Source organism: Lissotriton vulgaris, chromosome 2_1 (genome assembly GCF_964263255.1).
Source record: "Lissotriton vulgaris chromosome 2_1, aLisVul1.2, whole genome shotgun sequence".
Classification (NCBI taxonomy): domain Eukaryota; kingdom Metazoa; phylum Chordata; class Amphibia; order Caudata; family Salamandridae; genus Lissotriton; species Lissotriton vulgaris.
In genome coordinates this window covers 1645765055-1645784655 of record NC_141687.1, presented here as the reverse complement: position 1 = coordinate 1645784655, position 19601 = coordinate 1645765055, and the positions used below count along the sequence as shown (strand labels likewise).

General features: G+C 49.1%; 1 protein-coding gene across 1 annotated transcript in view; it reads left to right on the top strand.

Moving 5' to 3' along the window:
* Positions 1-19601, top strand: part of LOC147733006 (discoidin, CUB and LCCL domain-containing protein 1-like) — a 250679-nt gene that overhangs the window by 81841 nt on the left and 149237 nt on the right. The window lies entirely within an intron of this gene.

Sequence of the window (19601 nt, the reverse complement as noted above, 5' to 3'; positions counted from 1 at the left end):
AACATCTGGAGCTGGGTGACTCATTATGCAGCGCTTGTCTGCCAGTGGTGTAGCAAGGGAGCCATGCGCCCCATGCAGGTATGGATATAGTGTATATCCCCTGGTTTGGGAGTTAAAAAATAGCCACTGAATGGAGTGTAATGGGCACCTAAACACCTGATGCCTCTGCGCCTGCTGCACTCTGTGCTGTTGATAGCTATGCTCCGACTGTCTGCAGAAGTTCCAGTGCTTTAAATGGGCCGTTGTTCACCGGTACCGAGCACCGGCACTTTTCAGTATTATTCCCCTTGAGTACCGTAACTTCTTCTTGTGTCAAGAGAGTACCGGTACTCCAAGAGGCAAGCTGGGGTCGGGCTTGGGTATATTGGTACATGCAACGCAGGTGCTGGTTAACTGACGCTTTCAACAAAGGGAGCCTAGACAACAGTGAGTGTATTGTATAGGTTTGAGATAAATGTCACTGCAGATATAGGTGTGAGATCTCTATCACTGTAGATATTGGTGTGAGATCACCATCACTGCACAAATAGGTGTGAGATCACCATTACTTCAGATATAGGTGTGAGATCACTGCAGATATAGGTGCAAGATCACTATTACTGCATATATAGGTGTGCGATTACGATCACTGCAGATATTGGTGTGAGATCACCATCACTGCAGATATTGGTGTGAGATCACTATCACTGCAGACACAGGTGTGAGATCACCATTACTGCATATATAGGTGTGAGATTAATATCACTGCAGATATTGGTGTGAGATCACTGCAGATATTGGTGTGAGATCACTATCACTGCAGATATAGGTGGGAGATCACTATCACTGCAGACACAGGTGTGAGATCACCATTACTTCAGATATAGGTGGGAAATCACTATCACTGCAGATATAGGTGTGAGACCACCATCACTGCAGATATTGGTGTGAGATCTCTATCACTGTAGATATTGGTTTGAGATCACCATCACTGCACATATAGGTGTGAGATCACCATCACTGCACATATAGGTGTGAGATCACCATCACTGCACATATAGGTGTGAGATCACTGTCACTGCAGATATAGGTGTGAGATCACTGCAGATATAGGTGTGACATCACGATCACTGCAGATATAGGTGTGAGATCACTATTACTGCATATATAGGTGTGAGATCACTATTATTATTATTATTATTTAGCGATTTATAGAGCGCCTGGTGACCCGGAGGCATCCCCGCGCTGTAAAATTTGTGGAGACCAGAGGGGAACGGGGGACCTTATTTTGGGAACAGCAGCGTTTTCAATTTTTTTCGGAAACAGAGATGGCTGGGTTCCAGTCGCAGGGGGCGAGGAATTGAGTTCCATCCTGAGGACGCTTTTACAGAAAAGCGTCGGCCGCCGGTGCGTGCCTTCCTGAATCTGGGGACGTTGGCCAGACGCTCATTGTCTGAGCGAAGGGACCTGGGGGCCTTGTATGGGGTGACCAGGTCTCTCAGGATAGGAGGGCCAAGACCATTGAGAAGTTTGTGTGCGGTGCACAGGGCCTTAAATTCTACCCTTTGTCGTATTGGGAGCCAGTGGAGGGCCTTGATCGCTGGTCTGGCTGAGACTCTGGAGGGGAGATTCATAAGGAGCCGGGCAGCTGCGTTTTGCGTACGCTGAAGTTTCGCCATGCTGGATTCCGGAGCTCCCAGGTAGACCATGTTACTGTAGTCCAGTCGCGCAAGGATCAGACCTTGGACCAGGAGTTTCCTAGATAGGGGCGGAAGTAGTGGGAGGATCCTGCGGATGGAGCGCATGAGACCAAAACAGATGCCTGCTGTTTTGGCTGCTTGAGTTTTCAAAGACAGCTCGGGTTCCAGCCAGACTCCTAAGGTCTTAATTTCTTGTTTCGGGGTGGGTACTTCCCCGAAAACGTCTGGCCAGACCGATGGGGGGATGGTGGTCCATTGCTTGCCCAAAAGCATGACTTCTGTCTTTGATCCGTTTAGCTTGAGCGATGACTCGCACATCCAGTGGTGAATTTCCTGGAGGCAGTTCAGCAGATTGTCTGGGTGGTTGTTAAGATGTGAGAGAGAGACGACCAATTGCGTGTCGTCCGCATAACTCACTATCTTGATCCCGAAGGGGGCGACAACATCTTCGAGGGGGCCATGTATGCATTAAATGTTAAATGTTAAATGTCGTATACTTGTAAAGCGCCAAGCTGCCCCAGCAAAGGGGCGTCCCGGCGCTGTATACCACTGGGGAACCCATCCTGGCTTTCCCTGTGAGATGGTCCCTCCTGGGCATCTCCAAGGTGAAGACAAGCATCCCCGGCGCTGATGGGGCCGTTAGTAGAGATTAAGCAAGCTATTGCCCAGAGTTGCTGAGTGGGACCCATGGTTGGAGTACGCACCGAGGCGAGAATTATCGAGTCCGCTGACCATGGCCCAAGACCCTGCCGCGTCGGGAATCGAACCCTGGTCCCGGGCCGACCTCTGCTTCCGGGTTTGCTGCCTCTAACCAGTGAGCCACACCACTCCACTTAAACAAGGTGGGGCTCAATGAGGACCCCTGGGGGACTCCGCTCGAGAGGGGGAGGGAGGCAGAGTGGGAGTTGCCATCCCATACCTGGAACGAGCGCCCTTAAAGGAAGGATTCTATCCATGTGAGCGCGTAGCCTGCGAGCCCTGCCACGGCCAGCCGATGGAGAAGGACCCGGTGGTTAACCGTGTCAAAGGCTGCGCTGAGGTCCAGGAGGATCACTGCCACTGACCCTCCTGAATCCAGAATGCACCTTGCCTCCTCGATGACAGCGAGAAGGGCGGTATCTGTGCCGTGGCCCGGGCGGAACCCAGTTTGGGACTGCCGCAGAAGGTTGTTCGATTCTAGAAACTGTGACAGTTGCCCATTGACCAGTTTCTCTGCCATTTTGCTGACGCACGGGAGGAGTGAGATTGGTCGGTAGTTCGCCATGTCGGCGGGGTCCAGATGAGGTTTTTTTAGAAGTGCCTTGACTACTGCGCTCTTCCAGCTAGGGGGGACAGAGCCTTGAGCGAGCAAGATGTTTATCAGCTCCGTGATCGTGGGCATGATGACAGGGGCTACTGTTTTCAGGAATCTAATGGGGGCGGGATCCAGAGGGGAGCCGCTTTTCATTTTGGCCATGGTTGTGCCTACTTCGTCCAATGTTACTGCCCTGAAGGCGGTCAGCTGAGGATGCATGTTGTTTCCTGTGGGGTTGGTAGGTGCATCATTGTCCAAGTGGTTCGGCAGGCAGGGAGGGGGGAGGGAGACTAGGATGCGGGCGATTTTGGAGTTGAAGTAGGTTGCCAGTTCGTCACTTCTGTCAGATGTGTTGGAAGAGGGGGGAGCTGGTATTTTCAAGAGCTCTTTAGCGATGAGAAAGGATTCTCTTGCCGAGTTGGTGGAGTTTTTTATTCTAGTGTCGTAGTGTGAGGCTTTAGTGATCTTCAGAGTTGATTTGTAGATTCTCACCGACCTCTGATAGGCTTCCTTGCTGGCGTGCAGCCAGTCTTTCCTCCATAGTCGTTCTGCTTTTTTGCAGTCTTTGCGGAGAGTCCGGAGTTCCGGGGTGTACCATGGGGCTGATCCTAGTTTCCCGTTTTTATGCTCACGGGTTTTTATGGGGAGGATGGAGTCCAGTGACGTGAAGATCCACTCCCTGAATTTCCTATCTGCGGTGACCGGATCTTCTGAGGAGGTAGGGGTAGTAGAGTTCAGGGTTCTGGCCCATTCCTCTGCGGAGAGTCTGGGCCATGCCCTGTCCCTGGTAAAGGTGGTGGGTTTGTGGAGTTTCTTGAAGGCTCCTGGTAGACGAAGAGGGACCATTAAGTGGTCCGTCCACGGGAGGGGGAGGGGCTCTTTGGCTTGAAGGGTGAGGATGTTGGTAAACACCGGGTCAAGCAGGTGACCTTTAATGTGTGTGGCTCCGGGGTTGGTGAGGTGGAGACCGTAGGCAGCCAGTTCTGAGATCAAGTAGACTGCCCCTTGTGTCTAGGGGTCATCGAAATGAATGTTGAGGTCTCCTAGTATCGAGAAGTTAGATGTGGAGTGGGCCTGAGACGCTATGGATTCTAGGAGGGCGCTAGCAAAATGGCCAGGGGGACGATAAACTAGGAGGCCTGACAATGAGTTAGTTGGCGCTAACTGGATTGTGAAGTACAGGCTTTCGGAGTCCAGGATATGAGCGTTGTTGGTTCTACAGGAGAAGTAGTCCCGGTAGATGATGGCCAGTCCTCCTCCTCTGCCTGATGGACGAGGTTGGGACTGGATAAGGAAGCCCGGAGGGAGGGCTAAAACAACGTCTGAATCCGAGTGGTCAGTAAGCCATGTTTCATAGAGGAACAGAATGTCGAGCTGGTGGTCTTCTATTAGGTGGTTAATGAGCAGCGCATGCATAGGGAGTGAGCGACAGTTCAGAGTGGCCAGTTTAAGTGCCGGAGGAATGCCGGGTCGACTGGGGAGTTGTAGCTGAGCTGGGCGGCAAAGTGAGCAGTTGATAAATGGTCCGTCTAGACCATGAACATAGTTACATGAGCTGTCATTGGTGGGTCTGAGACTGAGGAGGTCCCGACGCGAGTAGTTTACCCTAAGGAGAGCTGGGTCCGGCATGGGTTCTGGCCCTGAGCCCGGCCGAGCGCAGACGGGCTTGCCTTAGGCGCTCCCGCTGCGCTCGTCCGCTGCGCTGGTATGGCCGACACATTTGAGGCGAGGGAGGAGGGCGTGGCCTCGTTGTGGGCGTGTCTATGCCTTCGAGCCGCGATGGCGGTTAGAGGGGTTTCCCTGTCTCAGCGCTAAGATCCGCTGTGTCAGGGGATGTCAGGAGGGCTGCTCGGCGCGTTTTGGCAAGCGCTTCAAATGCAGGTGAGTCCGTTTATAAAAGCAGTGAAAAATACAAGTACATTTTTTAAAAACAGAGCTAAATACAGTCCTCCGGCTTCCGCCTCAGAGGTCAACAAAGAATAGTGAGGAGCGCTTTCAATCAGCGTTTAAGTAGTACTAGGAGTGGGCGTGGCCTCGTTGTGGGCGTGTCTATGCCTTCGAGCCGCGATGGCGGTTAGAGGGGTTTCCCTGTCTCAGCGCTAAGATCCGCTGTGTCAAGGGATGTCAGGAGGGCTGCTCGGCGCGTTTTGGCAAGCGCTTCAAATGCAGGTGAGTTCGTTTGTAAAAGCAGTGAAAAATACAAGTAAATTTTTTAAAAACAGAGCTAAATATAGTCCTCCGGCTTCCGCCTCAGAGGTCAACAAAGAATAGTGAGGAGCGCTTTCAATCAGCGTTTAAGTAGTAATAGGAGTGGACGTGGCCTTTTTGTGGGCTTGCCTATGCCTTCGAGCCGCGATGGCGGTTAGAGGGGTTTCCCTGTCTCAGCGCTAAGATCCGCTGTGTCAGGGGATGTCAGGAAGGCTGCTCGGCGCATTGAAAAATACAAGTCAATTTTTTTAAAACAGAGCTAAATACAGCCCTCCGGCTTCCGCCTCAGAGGTCAACAAAGAATATTACTGCATATATAGGTGTGAGATTACTATCACTGCAGATATTGGTGTGAGATCATCATCACTGCAGACACAGGTGTGAGATCACCATTACTGCATATATAGGTGTGAGATCACTATCACTGCAGATATTGGTGTGAGATCACTATTACTGCATATATAGGGGTGGATTACTATCACTGCAGATATTGGTGTGAGATCACTATCACTGCAGATATAGGTGGGAGATCACTATCACTGCAGATATAGGTGTGATCACATTTACTTCAGATATAGGTGTGAGATCACTGCAGATATAGGTGTGACATCACGATCACTGCAGACATAGGTGTGAGATCACTATTACTGAATATATAGGTGTGAGATTACTATCACTGCAGATATTGGTGTGAGATCACCATCACTGCAGATATTGGTGTGAGATCACTATCACTGCAGATATAGGTGTGAGATCACCATTACTTCAGATATAGGTGTGAGATCACTGCAGATATAGGTGTGACATCACAATCACTGCAGACATAGGTGTGAGATCACTATTACTGCATATATAGGTGTGAGATTACTATCACTGCAGATATTGGTGTGAGATCACCATCACTGCAGATATTGGTGTGAGATCACTATCACTGCAGACACAGGTGTGAGATCACCATTACTGCATATATAGGTGTGAGATTACTATCACTGCAGATATTGGTGTGAGATCACTATCACTGCAGATATAGGTGGGAAATCACAATCACTGCTGATATAGGTGTGAGACCACCATCACTGCAGAAATTGGTGTGAGATCTCTATCACTGTAGATATTGGTTTGAGATCACCATCACTGCACATATAGGTGTGAGATCACCACCACTGCACATATAGGTGTGAGATCACTATCACTGCAGATATAGGTGTAAGATCACTGCAGATATAGGTGTGACATCACGATCACTGCAGATATAGGTGTGAGATCACTATTACTGCATATATAGGTGTGAGATTACTATCACTGCAGATATTGGTGTGGGATCATCATCACTGCAGACACAGGCGTGAGATCTCCATTACTGCATATATAGGTGTGAGATTACTATCACTGCAGATATTGGTGTGAGATCACTATCACTGCAGATATAGGTGTGAGATCACTATTACTGCATATATAGGGGTGGATTACTATCACTGCAGATATTGGTGTGAGATCACTATCACTGCAGATATAGGTGGGAGATCACTATCACTGCAGATATAGGTGTGAAATCACCATAGGTGTGAGATCACTGCAGATATAGGTGTGACATCACGATCACTGCAGACATAGGTGTGAGATCACCATCATTGCACATATAGGTGTGAGATCACCATTACTTCAGATATAGGTGTGAGATCACTGCAGATATAGGTGCGAGCTCACGATCACTGCAGACATAGGTGTGAGATCACTATTACTGCATATATAGGTGTGCGATTACTATCACTGCAGATATTGGTGTGAGATCACCATCACTGCAGATATTGGTGTGAGATCACTATCACTGCAGACACAGGCGTGAGATCACCATTACTGCATATATATGTGTGAGATTACTATCACTGCAGATATTGGTGTGAGATCACTGCAGATATTGGTGTGAGATCACTATCACTGCAGATATAGGTGGGAGATCACTATCACTGCAGACACAGGTGTGAGATCACCATTACTGCCGATATAGGTGGGAAATCACTATCACTGCAGATATAGGTGTGAGACCGCCATCACTGCAGATATTGGTGTGAGATCTCTATCACTGTAGATATTGGTTTGAGATCACCATCACTGCACATATAGGTGTGAGATCACCATCACTGCACATATAGGTGTGAGATCACTGTCACTGCAGATATAGGTGTGAGATCAGCATTACTTCAGATATAGGTGTGAGATCACTGCAGATATAGGTGTGACATCACGATCACTGCAGATATAGGTGTGAGATCACTATTACTGCATATATAGGTGTGAGATCACTATTACTGCATATATAGGTGTGAGATTACTATCACTGCAGATATTGGTGTGAGATCATCATCACTGCAGACACAGGTGTGAGATCACCATTACTGCAAATATAGGTGTGAGATCACTATCACTGCAGATATTGGTGTGAGATCACTATTACTGCATATATAGGGGTGGATTACTATCACTGCAGATATTGGTGTGAGATCACTATCACTGCAGATATAGGTGGGAGATCACTATCACTGCAGATATAGGTGTGAAATCACATTTACTTCAGATATAGGTGTGAGATCACTGCAGATATAGGTGTGACATCATGATCACTGCAGACATAGGTGTGAGATCACTATTACTGAATATATAGGTGTGAGATTACTATCACTGCAGATATTGGTGTGAGATCACCATCACTGCAGATATTGGTGTGAGATCACTATCACTGCAGATATAGGTGTGAAATCACCATTACTTCAGATATAGGTGTGAGATCACTGCAGATATAGGTGTGACATCACGATCACTGCAGACATAGGTGTGAGATCACTATTACTGCATATATAGGTGTGAGATTACTATCACTGCAGATATTGGTGTGAGATCACCATCACTGCAGATATTGGTGTGAGATCACTATCACTGCAGACACAGGTGTGAGATCACCATTACTGCATATATAGGTGTGAGATTACTATCACTGCAGATATTGGTGTGAGATCACTATCACTGCAGATATAGGTGGGAGATCACTATCACTGCAGACACAGGTGTGAGATCACCATTACTTCCGATATAGGTGGGAAATCACAATCACTGCTGATATAGGTGTGAGACCACCATCACTGCAGATATTGGTGTGAGATCTCTATCACTGTAGATATTGGTTTGAGATCACCATCACTGCACATATAGGTGTGAGATCACCACCACTGCACATATAGGTGTGAGATCACTATCACTGCAGATATAGGTGTGAGATCACTGCAGATATAGGTGTGACATCACGATCACTGCAGATATAGGTGTGAGATCACTATTACTGCATATATAGGTGTGAGATTACTATCACTGCAGATATTGGTGTGAGATCATCATCATCACTGCAGACACAGGCGTGAGATCACCATTACTGCATATATAGGTGTGAGATTACTATCACTGCAGATATTGGTGTGAGATCACTATCACTGCAGATATAGGTGTGAGATCACTATTACTGCATATATAGGGGTGGATTACTATCACTGCAGATATTGGTGTGAGATCACTATCACTGCAGATATAGGTGGGAGATCACTATCACTGCAGATATAGGTGTGAAATCACCATAGGTGTGAGATCACTGCATATATAGGTGTGACATCACGATCACTGCAGACATAGGTGTGAGATTACTATCACTGCAGATATTGGTGTGAGATCACCATCACTGCAGATATTGGTGTGAGATCACTATCACTGCAGACACTGGTGTGAGATCACCATTACTGCATATATAGGTGTGAGATTACTATCACTGCAAATATTAGTGTGAGATCACTATCACTGCAGATATAGGTGTGAGATCACTATTACTGCATATATAGGTGTGAGATTACTATCACTGCAGATATTGGTGTGAGATCACTATCACTGCAGACACAGGTGTGAGATCACCATTACTTCCGATATAGGTGGGAGATCACTATCACTGCAGATGTAGGTGTGAGATCACCATTACTTCAGATATAGGTGTGACATTACCATCACTGCAGATATAGGTGTGAGATCACCATCACTGCAGATATAGGTGTGAGATCACCATCACTGCAGATATATAGAATACCTACGTGTTCGGTATACAAGAGTTTAAGCTATTGGCATTATAAATGACAATGCCTTTTATTTATGTTTTAAAAACGAAAGAAAACATAAAAGGCATTGTCATTTACAATGTCAATAGCTCAAACTGGTGTAAATGTGAGATCTATTACATTGCAAATGCTTGTTATTTCAGTCAACAAACGCATGGAAACACGGCTGAAATTGATGCGGGGGTTGACAAGAACTTTTCTGCACCGGGTATCACCTGACCTTGCTACTTCTCTGGTTGCTGCTGCCGTACACTCTTGACAGCGTGACAGGAATAACGGAGTGTGACCGGACGCCTCGAGTTCCTGACAATGAAGTTGTTGCAGTCACAATGTAAGGCTGCAGTGCTGGAATGTACTTGCCACTGACTGTCAGAGCTCCGAGCGCCTAACGCCTTTCGGCCAAGTTCGTTTCTTGTGTACAGTGCGCAATTGGCACATTTTGCAGATCTATATATCGCACACTTGCCACAATGGAATTAAAGGTCTTTAAAATGAGAAGTGCAAGTCATACATGAAACCATACTTTTTTGTTTTTATGGGACAGGTAGGTGAAATCCCAGCGTCCCCTTAATGTCCTGTGATTCTGGCTAAGTCACTTAATCTCCCTGTGCAATAAAAACAACACACATTTTCAAAGCAATAGGTCTTGCATTTGGAAGCGTTTAAGCTTTTGGCATTATAAATGACAATACCTTTTATTCATGTGTTTAATAAAGCAACACATATATAAAAAGCTTTGTCATTTTTAAAACCAATAGCTCAAACTCTCACAAACGCAAGACCAATGTAATAGTGGCCGCATCCCTTTCTTTAGACGCTTCTTGCCGTATTCAGGTTTCAATTAGCAGCGTCTAAAGAAAGGGACACGGGCAACATTAAAGTGAAAGCGCATATGGTGCGCTTTCACACAAGCGAACAAAAAGTTAATTAATTTAAAAGGTTGCGTAGCGCTGCCGCGAAAGTGAAAGCGGCCTTGCTCTTGATTAAATAAGTAAATCAACACAGCAGCTAAAGTAAAAGCATCACACTCTGTAAAGTAAATAATTAAATAAGCACAGCTGCTATAGTTCAAGCAGACCATGCTATAATTTAAATACAAATAATATAAAAGCAGGCGGCCTGCTGCGATGTCGTGGGTGGAATAGGGTAAGATCATTAAAGACTTATAAAGCAGACTGTGTAACAACACAAGTAAAATGTCCAGTCCTTATGGGAGGTTACAAATACAGACAAAGCGTACCAAGGAGGGACTAGTAAGCCTATTCACAAATGAAAAGCAATGATTTCGCCAGGACAGTAACCGTAGCCAATTGAAAAGATGGGTGGGGAAATGGGCAGAGCTTCTATCCCGTACCTCAATACAGCATGCCTCGCAGAGCAGCGCATGCACTGCCCAGGCTCGACCTAATAAAATATGCTTCAGTGTAAACCTTCTGCTTCTCAGATAAAAATCATTTACGCCCTCTGACCAGATTTGCACTATATAAAACTGCAAACACACCAATTACCACCCTGCACATATCAGCCGATTTGTTAAATGTCTCGAAGTCACACACCCTAGACACGCCCCTACAAGACCTTCAAGACCCATCCCTATCAATTTGGTGAGTGCAGGTATTTCTCTTTTTCCATTTAAGCACTGTGCAGAACAGCACAAGATTGGCACTGGAGGTGGGATATGGGTAGTTCTGGCAGCGCCTTCTGGTGGCGTGGGGAGCGACCTTTGACCCTGCTCGCAGGCAGGTCGCTCCCCACGCCACCACACGGCCGCCAGCTGCCTCGTGTCCTGCTTCCTGCTGCCCGCTGGTTCCCGCCATTTCCCGATCCTTTCCCGCCGCTGCGTCCCTGCGGCCCCACCTCCCTGCTCCCCATTGGCCCCCCCGCTCCCGCCTCCCACCAGACTCCGCTACGACGCCAGCCCCCTCCACGCACTCAACGCCGGCCGAAACCACACTTGCTTCCAAGCCGCCCCGAAACTGGCTCACGGACCTTTCTCCTGCCACACCTGCAGCTTTACCAGCGACAGAACCACCAAACCCCCAAGGACTGGACCCAACCACCTCCGCTGCATACTCAACACCCGCTCCACACGCAAACACGCCGTCGAGCTCTGGGATCTGCTCGACACCTCCGCCCCAGATGTGGCCTTCCGGACCGAGACCTGGTGGAACGACTCCTCGGCGCCCAACATCACCATAGCCATCCCGGACGGCTACAAGATCACCCGCAGGGATCGCGCCAACGGAATCGGAGGAGGAATAGCCATCGTCCACAAGTCCACCCTCACGGTCGCCGCCCCCGCAGACGACACCCTCAACACTGCCGAACACCTGCACTTCCAGATCCACAAAGACCCCAACACCAACACCACCCTCAGAGGAACACTCATCTACAGACCACCCGGACCCGAGCCCAATTCAGGGACTCCATCACCGACCTCGCCAGCACTCACGCACTCGCCTCCACGGACTACATCCTCCTCGGGGACCTGAATTTCCACCTCGAGAACAACAACAACGCCAACTCCACCACCCTGATCGACAACCTCGTCCTCAGACAACTCGTACCGCACCCACCCACGCCGCCGGCCACACGCTGGACCCCATCTTCTCCACAGGCACCCACGTCACCTTCAACCACACCACCGAACTCCACCACTACATCCATTTCACCTTCAACAAACCAACCACGCACCACCGCACCCAACAGCTAACTTGCCGCTGCTGGAGCAAAGTCACCGAAGACCAGCTGATAACCACCCTCGCCCAAAACCCACCCACCGACCCTACCAACCCAGACATCGCAGCCCGCAACCTCATACAGTGGATCGACGACTACGCCAACACCCTCGCCCCACTCAAGAAACCCTCCAACAACCACGCCAGCAAGAGAGCCACCTGGTTCACAGACGAGCTGCAGGCCTCCAAACGCGCATGCCGGAAACTGGAGAAGATATGGCTCCACAAACGCACTCCGGACAACCACGCAGCCCACAAGGACGCCACCCGCAGACAACACCACCTCATCAGATTAGCCAAGAGATCCTCCTTCAAAGACCGCCTGGACAACAACGCACACAACAGCAAAGAGCTCTTCAGCATCGTAAGGGAACTCTCCAACCCCAGCGCCAACGCCAACGACATACCGCCCTCACAAGAACTGTGCGACTCACTAGTCCACCGCAAGATCGCTGACATCCATGACCGCTTCAACACCATGACCGTCCCGACTACACCAGACCCCACCTCCCCTGTAAACAGCACCAACCACCTGACCTCCTGGTCCAATGTCAACGATGACGAGACACGCAAGGTCATAAACTCCATCCACTCAGGATCTCCGTCAGACCCGTGCCCATACCACGTATTCAACAAAGCAGACTCTGCCATCGCACCCCAACTACGGAAGGTCATCAACACCTCCTTCGAAACAGCGACATTCCCGGGAAGCTGGAAACACGCTGAAATCAACGCCCTCTTTAAGAAGCCCAAGGCGGGCCCCAAGGACCTCAAGAACTTCCGGCCCATCTCCCTGCTCCCGTTCCCGGCGAAGGTTATCGAGAAAATCGTGAACATGCAACTGGCCCGCCACCTGGAAGACAACTGAAAAACAACACACCTGCCTATGCTGAGCAGTTCTTTTCTAAAAATGGTTAGAAAAATGTGCATGAAAAATAAGCATGAACACTTGCTTTAGGAATTGCAACATTTGTTTTAATCCTTTGCAGACTATTTTGTTTTTTAGTCTTTCATTGTTTTTTAAGCATGAGAATACAAAAATAGTAGAAAGAAATACTATACATTTACAAACAAACAACGAAACAATAAATAAACTTCGGTATGTACATCAATCACTCAAACTCACATTCAACACATTCATGGCCATCCAGTCATACAAAAACATTCACACTGGTCCCATTGTCATAACACAGTTGTGAAAATACAAGAAAAAATGGCATTTGCTAATTATAAGCATTAGTCACAGTCTTTCAGTTCTTTCCAAAAGAATGATTATTTTCAATCCTATGATATATCCTTGTGAAAAATAATAATGACACGGGACCGGGTCAGGTCGACGCGTTTCGAACCCTATTGTTCCTAGGGTTCTCTTCAGGACCACAGTGTTACTCAAAAAGTGGGTCTAGGCTCCTCAAGTCATATGGTGAAGCCACTGTATGTATTCCCAGCAAAGGAGAGAGCGGAGAAGTGCTGAGGAGCAGCGCGTGTCTGCTGCACAGATGTTTGCCAGATGGGTTGCGCTCGGTCCGCGTAGTGTGTGGATCCGGCGTCCCTTGAAAAAGTATTCCAACACTCCAAACAGTGATTCGGAAAAGATCGCTCCTCACCCTGCAGTCACTCGCAGGTTACCTGTGTGAATGTTTTTGTATGACTGGATGGCCATGAATGTGTTGAATGTGAGTTTGAGTGATTGATGTACATACCGAAGTTTATTTATTGTTTCGTTGTTTGTTTGTAAATGTATAGTATTTCTTTCTACTATTTTTGTATTCTCATGCTTAAAAAACAATGAAAGACTAAAAAACAAAATAGTCTGCAAAGGATTAAAACAAATGTTGCAATTCCTAAAGCAAGTGTTCATGCTTATTTTTCATGCACATTTTTCTAACCATTTTTAGAAAAGAACTGCTCAGCATAGGCAGGTGTGTTGTTTTTCAATTATTATTGGCTCAGCCTTGCTGAGTGTCGAGTCAAGACCCTCTTCCGTTGTTTTAACCTGGAAGACAACAACATCTTAGACCCGTCCCAGTCCGGATTCAGACGCAACCACAGTACCGAGACAGCCCTCCTCGCCGCCACAGACGACATCAGGCACCAACTAGACAACGGAGAAACATCAGCCCTCATCCTCCTGGACCTGTCAGCCGCCTTCGACACGGTCTGCCATCGCACTCTAAAGACATGCCTCCTAAAAGCCGGAATCCAAGAGAAGGCCCTTGACTGGAGCACGTCCTTCCTCTCCGGCAGAACCCAGAGCGTCCGCCTCCCGCCCTTTCGATCTGAGGCCACCGACATCATCCGCGGCGTCCCCCAGGGCTCAGCCCGACGCTGTTCAATGTCTACATGGACCGCCAGCATGACCTCAACATCATCTCCTACGCTGACGACACCCAGCTCATCCTCTCCCTCACCAAGGACCCGCACACCACCAAAACCAACCTCCACGAGGGAATGAGGGCCATCGCCGACTGGATGAGGAACAGCCGTCTGAAGCTGAACTCGGAGAAGACGGAGGTACTCATCCTCTGACCCACCCCCTCAGCCTCGGACGACTTCTGGTGGCCGACCACACTGGGAACAGCACTGACACCCACCGACCATGACGCAACCTGGGATTCATCCTCAACTCCTCCCTCTCCATGTCTAAACAGGTCCGCGCCGTCTCCTCCTCCTGCTACAACACCCATGCTCCGCAGGATCTACAAGTGGATCCCGACCGAAACAAGAAGAACGGTGACACAGGCCCTCACTATGGACTACGGCAATGCACTATATGCAGGAATCCCAGCCAAACACATACAATGACTACAACACATCCAAAATGCCTCCGCCCGACTGATCCTCAACGTCCCCGCCGCAGCCACATCACCCCCCACCTGAGAGACCTACACTGGCTCCCCGTCGACAAGAGGATCACCTTCAAGCTCCTCACCCACGCACACAAAGCACTCCACAACGCCAGACCAGCCTACCTTAACAGCAGACTCAGCTTCTACACCCCCACCTGCCAGCTCCGCTCCGCCAACCTCGGCCTCGCCGCTGTCCCCCGCATCCAACTAACAAACCTCCGGCGGCAGAGCCTTCTCCTTTCTCACTGCCAAGACCTGGAACACCCTCCCTACCCACCTGCCGCAGACCCAGGACCTGCTCGCCTTCAGAAAACTCCTCAAGACCTGGCTCTTTGAGCAGTAGCGCCACCCCCTCCCCTCAGCTCCTTTAGACCCTCACGGGTAAGTAGCACGCTTTACAAGTACTTTGATTGAATATACTGGGGGGGGTGCCCAGCGTATGTCCAGATCAGTAGCGGGTTTTCAGGATTCCAAATGACTATGTGAAGGAATTCCATGTAGGTCCTAAGTACCGGTGGGTCAATAAATGCTATCCCTGTGCAAACTCCTGGTGGCGCAGGGATCAAAAAGGATCAGAACTTCTAGGCTTGTGGTAAACACTTCTCCCCTGCAGTTTTCATTTGGTAAATTGCAGCAGGCAAAACCTTCTGAAATGTTCTAGCGGAAATCTACATGGGATCAATTTTAAGAAAAGCCGATGTCAGGTGGGAACCACCAAATCTGCAGGTGGAAATACGTTTTTTTCTGTAAAAAAATTAAAAATAGAAGGTATTTATCTCACCCGGTAAATAACGTACCCCGGGTGCAAGAAATACTTCACCCTTTCCCAGCCCTCATGAAATCCTAGCTTTACAGCCATTGTATATACATTTACCCTATGTGGATGGATCTCCCGAGAGCCTGTGTGGTGTCTGGCCCTCCTGTGCCTGCGCTGGACACCCCATGCCACACCTCTGCGTCCCCAAAGTGCTTGGAAAGGAAAGACTACGATTGCAATCCATAAGTGGCTGCTCTAATTCCTGTTTAGGACTACTGGTACCCGGTGACCACCTTTGTGCCTTGTGCAACATGATCTCTGCAGCCACCCTTTCACCTGCTCGTACACAATGCCAGAAAAGATGGAGTCGAATGTTTATCTATAATAAGCACATACATTTAGGTTGACGTAGCGTACTGAGACACTCATGTTGTGTGTTTTTCCCACCGGCTGCAGTTACTGGACTTAGGCCAGGGGTGTCCAGACGTTGCTCCAGGGTGGTGAAATCCATGATAGATTTTCATGGTCATGGGAGATACATTTACATTGAGCGAATATAATGAAGTGGAATCATACTCCTGGACCGGCACTGGTCTCCGCTGGTCTCTGGCCTAGACTGGCCCTCCACAGGTGTACGCATCTGCTCATTCACAAATCAAGCGTTATCTGCACGAATCCAACACTTAAAAAAATATATATATATATAATATCAGTGTTTTTATAGAACGGCCTTAGGCCTGCGGGCCAGTGGCTTTGGCGCCAGTCATCCATCTGCCGCCTCCTCCGTGATGCCTGACCACAGGCAATAATCGCTTCCATCGCTTGAATGCAAAGTTCATCCGAGTTTGTAAATTATCCACGACTTTTTTTCTGTCTTCCTCCGCCCCGGCCCCAACTGGTGAGAGCCTGGAGCCATCCTGTGGTTCCGTCTGACTGTGAGTTTAACTTTTCTCGCACTTGGAGGGGGCGAGGGGGGGCGGCTGGGTCTCGGAGCAGAGGCTGGACACATTCTGTTCTTTCTGAGCTGCCGCGCTCTCCCCCGTTCCTCTGCTGTCCACTCATACAGCGCGCGCCAGCATTCACGTTAGAGTGAGCGCCTAGTGTCAACCAGGAAGTGTCGAAGCACCGCTGTTAGCAGCTGGTGCGTGGGAGCCGAAGGCCACTGAGTCCGTTTAGTGGTAAAGCTGGGACTTTCGCAGAGAGCCTAATACAGCCACACACCTGCCAAATCTAGAGACATCAGCCAACAGACTGTACCCCTGCCAAAGCAAGAGACACCCATTAACAAACCACACCACCTGCCCAAGCAAGGTACTACCGCCAGCAGACCACCCCACCAACACAAGTGAGGGTCAACCACCAACAAGCCACACCACCTGCCAAGCAACAGACCACAACTAACAACCCACACCACCTGACCCAGCAAGATACTATGGCCAGTAGACCACCCCTCCCACACAAGTGAAGGGCAACCACCAACAAGCTACACTACCTGCCAAGCAACAACCACTAACAACCCACACCATCTGACCCAGCAAGAAACTAATGAGGGTCAACCACCAACAGACCACACCACCTGCCCAAGCAAGATACTACCGCCAGTAGTCCACCCCTCCAACACAAGTGAAGGGCAACCACTAACAACCCACACCACCTGCCAAGCTAAAGACCACCACTAACAAACCACACCATCTGACCGAGCAAGAGACATCGACCAACACACCACCTGCCCAAGTGTGTGACACTGATCTTTGGACTGGGTAAGAGTGGTCTGCTCAATTCAGACACTCTGTTCATCACCACCCCCTTTTGTAAATCGATTTTGGCCACTATAGGTGTGGCAGGGTATACTCAGACATGAGTCCCTTTCTCACTGCTCCATCAGGATTCAAGCAAGCCGGGCCGAAGAGGCTGAAATGCCAGAAACCGGTCCCCGGTAGCTTGTCTCCTTTCTGGTAAAGAATTGGCTTGGTAGTTTAGTCTGCCCTGTTCCCATGATGCACTGGGCCAGGGACAGACTGATTTGCATATAGCCATATTCTGAGCTGGGATGGGGCAGTGAGATAAATAACGGTGATGGATCAAGCCCTGATCTTTGGACTGGGTAAGAGTGGTCTGCTCAATTCAGACACTCTGTTCATCACCACCCCCTTTTGTAAATCGATTTTGGCCACTATAGGTGTGGCAGGGTATACTCAGACATGAGTCCCTTTCTCACTGCTCCATCAGGATTCAAGCAAGCCGGGCCGAAGAGGCTGAAATGCCAGAAACCGGTCCCCGGTAGCTTGTCTCCTTTCTGGTAAAGAATTGGCTTGGTAGTTTAGTCTGCCCTGTTCCCATGATGCACTGGGCCAGGGACAGACTGATTTGCATATAGCCATATTCTGAGCTGGGATGGGGCAGTGAGATAAATAACGGTGATGGATCAAGCCCTGATCTTTGGACTGGGTAAGAGTGGTCTGCTCAATTCAGACACTCTGTTCATCACCACCCCCTTTTGTAAATCGATTTTGGCCACTATAGGTGTGGCAGGGTATACTCAGACATGAGTCCCTTTCTCACTGCTCCATCAGGATTCAAGCAAGCCGGGCCGAAGAGGCTGAAATGCCAGAAACCGGTCCCCGGTAGCTTGTCTCCTTTCTGGTAAAGAATTGGCTTGGTAGTTTAGTCTGCCCTGTTCCCATGATGCACTGGGCCAGGGACAGACTGATTTGCATATAGCCATATTCTGAGCTGGGATGGGGCAGTGAGATAAATAACGGTGATGGATCAAGCCCTGATCTTTGGACTGGGTAAGAGTGGTCTGCTCAATTCAGACACTCTGTTCATCACCACCCCCTTTTGTAAATCAAGTGTGTGACAGTCATCAAGAGATCACACCAACTTCCGAAGCGCTAGACAGCCACCAAAACAAAAGGTAAGAGAAAGCCACCAGCAGTCTATACCACCTGCCCAAGTGAAAAACAAATGCCAACAGACCACACTGCTAGTATAATTGTGACTCAGTTACCAACATGCTACACCATCACTCCCAAGCGAGAGTCAACCACCAGTGGACCACACCACTAGTTTAACTGATAGACAACTACCAATGGACCACACCACTTGTCCAAGCGAGAAGCAACCACTGAGCCATACCACTTGCCCTAGGGATAGTGAACCACACCACCTGCCCAAGCAAGATACTACCGCCAGCAGACCACCACACCAACACAAGTGAGGGTCAACCACCAACAAGCCACACCACCTGCCAAGCAACAGACCACCACTAACAACCCACACCACCTGACCCAGCAAGATACTATGGCCAGTAAACCACCCCTCCCACACAAGTGAAGGGCAACCACCAACAAGCAACACCACCTGCCAAGCAACAGGCAACCACTAACAACCCACACCATCTGACCCAGCAAGATACCAGCGCCAGTACACCACCCCTCCCACACACTTGTGGGGCAACCACCAACAACCCACACCACCTGCCAAGCTAAAGATAACCACTAACAAATCGCACCGACTGACCCAGCAAGACACTACTGCCAGTATACCAGCCAGCCCACACAAATGAGGGTCAACCACCAACAGACCACACCACCTGCCCAAGTAAGATACTACCGCCAGTAGTTCACCCCTTCAACACAAGTGAAGGGCAACCACCAACAACCCACACTACCTGCCAAGCTAAAGACCACCACTAACAAACCACACCAGCTGACCGAGCAAGAGACATCGACCAACACACCACACCACCTGCCCAAGTGTGTGACAGTCATCAAGAGATCACACCACCTTCCGAAGCGCTAGACAGCCACCAAAAAAAAAGGTAAGAGAAAGCCACCAGCAGTCTATACCACCTGCCCAAGTGAAAGACAAATGCCAACAGACCACACTGCCAGTATAAGTGTGACTCAGTTACCAACATGCTACA